At 48.9% G+C, this 3,094-nt stretch overlaps 1 pseudogene; it reads right to left on the bottom strand.

Moving 5' to 3' along the window:
• Positions 1-1,470: 1,470 nt before the first annotated feature.
• On the bottom strand, positions 1,471-3,071 carry LOC102031923 (annotated as a pseudogene).
• Between the last annotated feature and the right edge of the window lie 23 nt (positions 3,072-3,094).

The following is a 3,094-nucleotide window of genomic DNA, read 5'->3' as shown; positions in this document are numbered from 1 at the left end:
AGGGAACCCTGATCCAAATCAATCTCTCTAATCTTCCCAAATCGTGGAATTATTTATTCTGAAATAATCTTCGTAACAAAATGTGCTGTCGCTCGTGCCTCAGGGTAAGCCTCTACCCAATGAGTTAATTGGTCTACTATTACTAACAAATACTTACATCTTCCCACTTTCGGTAGTTCAGTAAAATCCACTTGTATATTTTCAAAAGCCTATAAGCAGTTTTTCTCCCTCCCTGTGGGGTCTGTCTAGATGTCTTCTTGTTAATTTTCTGGCAAATAATGCATCCTTGTGTGTCCTGTTTTGCTATATCAAATATTCCTATATGCCCAAAAAACTTTAAAAAGTGGTCACTAAGTGCTCGTGTTCCCCAATGAGTTCATTGATGTAACTGATGAAGTATTCTTTTAGCATAACTTTTAGATACCATTTCTCTACCATCTGGTAAAAGCCACTTATCCCCTTCTAGCTTAGCCCCTAGTTTCTCCATCTCTTGTATTTCCTTTGAGGTATAGCATTTTTGATACTTTGTCTCATCCTCACTTTTACTCAAATTATTTAAAGACACGGGTAAGCATACTGCTGCCTTTTGTGCTTCTGCATCAGCCAAATTATTCCCACGAGTCCAATAGAGGACATCCGTTCCCTCTGATGTCCTCTTACATGGACAACAGCTATTGCTGATGGACCCCTCAAAGCTTCTAATACTCTTACAATCAATTAATGACGAACAAGTCCTCTCCCTTGCGTATTTGCAAGTCCCCTTTCTTCCTTCCAAAGATAGAGGGTATTTTCGTACTCTTATGGGAACAATTGGATTACTTATTTCTATCTTAATGGGTTCAATCTCCAGCTTTCCGATTTTCCCTTTATGGCGACACACCTTCGGATTAATTTTGTCTTCATCTTCTGACATTAAAGTATAAAGCTGTACCTGTAGTTCTCCTTGTTTCACTTCTAAATTTACTCCTAAAGCTATAATCAAATCTCTTCCTAGCAAGTTATTGTCTGCTTCTGGTATCAATAACAAATAATTCAAACAAATCTTATTTTCTGATTCAATTTCAACATTTTCAAGTATGGGTACTTTAAATGGTTCACCTTTTCCTCCCACAACTAGACCAGCTTCTTTACTAATTTTACATCCTTTGGGGAGGTGCTGCATAGTTGATCTTTCTGCTCCAGTGTCTACTAAAAAAGTAACTTCTTCCCCTTGGGAACCTATTTTTAGTCTTATCAAGGGCTCTTTCGATGTTCTGGTCCCCAAGATGTACAACCCCTGACAATTTGCTGCATCTGAACATTGAGGTCCATCTTGCCCCCCTCTTTTCCTCTTCCTCCTTCCCCTTTTCCTCATTACCGTCATCCCAACTGCACATTTCTCAGAGGATAATCAGGGCTTTTGGGACAAAACCACATTTTTTTTATTTGGAATGTCTCTAGGGATCCCCATTACACCAGGGTGAGGTGGCTCTAGAGCAGCTGCTGTCTCTCCCAGCAACCTTTCTCCTCCTCCCCCGCCTTCTGCTCCTCTTCCTCCTCCTCCTTCTTGTTACCTTCATCCCCAAGGTGCAGACCATATTCCCAAGAGAAAAGCCGGTGATTTTGGGGCAGAAACTGCTTTTCTGAGGGGAAACCTCCACAGTGGTCCCAGTCCTGTCAGGGCAGCCTCCCTCCCTGCCCCCTGTCTTCCTCTCCTCATTCTCCTCTTCCTCCTTGCTGCCATCACCCCCACTCCACAGGACACCTTCCCCAGATTAAAAAAACAGTGATTCTGGTGCAGAAAGTTGCTTTCCTGAGGGACAACTTCCCTGGGGGTCCTGGATGTGCCAGGGCACCCTTCCTCCCTGCCCCCTCTCTCCTTGTCCTCCTCCTCCTCCTCCTCACCCCCCCACTCAGGGCACACCTGAGCTTTGCCCAGAATAGGGGCTGTTCAGGGGGCTCGGAGGGCCAGCGCAGGTGTGTGCGCCCCAGCAGCACACAGCGCATGCAGTGGAAGGCCAAGAGGATGTCCTCGAGGAAGATGAGGGCAAGGACATCATGCAGCTCATTGAAGAGGCAATAGCTGGCCATCTGGATCTCCAGTGAGCACCACTTGCTGCGCAGGTACCCACAGCTCACCACACACTCTGTGTGCTGTCAGTTGTACACAGCATCCACAATGTTGTCCACTATGGTGCGGCCGGGGCAAAAGTCACAGTGGTTCAGGCAGAGCTGCAGGGCTTCATGCTCCAGCTCAGGCGCCAACTCCTCCAGCACCCACCACTCATCCCCGGAGTTGTAGGAAACGAAGGTAGGGCTGCTGCTCCCACCACCACTGCCCATGTGCCCACGCACGCAGCAGGAACAGCTGGTAGCGCAACTGCCAGTACCCACAGTGATGCAGCAGAGACGGCACCAGCAGTAGCAGCACAGCCAGTGCTGTCCCTGCAAACAGGTACCGCCCCATGTCCAGGTAGCACACATACGTGTCAAAGCAGTGCAGGTATGCGAAGGCCCCACCCATCTCACCACATGTGTAGTTATACAGGTAGGCCATCCGCACAGGCCCATGCGCCAGCCAGGAAGGTAGCGAGGCATCGACACAGCTGCAACTCAGTGGGCACTTGCACAGGTCCAGATAGAGGCAGGGCGGGGAGGCCCATTGTCAGAGTCACATCCAGTGTACGCAGATTGTTCTTGGCCAGGTGCAGCTCCTTCAGTCATGTCAGGTTGCCAAAGACCTCAGGACCAAGGCTGCACAGTCCTGCACTCTCCAAGTTCAGGCTACGTCATTGGCTCAGGTTCTTGAAGATGCTGGCAGGCGGGTGGCCCACCCCGCCGTTGCTGTCAGCCAGAGTAAAGTACTGCAGTTGCGCCAGGTCATCAAAGGCATCGGCAGCGATGGCTGAGAGCGAGTTCTGTGACAGGTAGAGTGAGCACAAGGCACTGAGGCCCTGGAAGAAGCATTGTGGGACCATGCGCATCCCATAAGGCTGATGCACCTGCAGCTTCAGGTCATAGAGGTTATGCAGGTAGCAGAAAGGTGGCAGTTGCCATAGGTGTCAGCTCAGGTAGCCTAGTGCATTGGCATGTTAGCGTGCGGAGACATATAATC

Source organism: Geospiza fortis, unplaced genomic scaffold (assembly GCF_000277835.1).
Source record: "Geospiza fortis unplaced genomic scaffold, GeoFor_1.0 scaffold2971, whole genome shotgun sequence".
Classification (NCBI taxonomy): Eukaryota; Metazoa; Chordata; class Aves; order Passeriformes; family Thraupidae; genus Geospiza; species Geospiza fortis.
The sequence above is the reverse complement of the archived record's forward strand: the minus strand, read 5'-3'. Positions and strand labels throughout refer to the sequence as shown.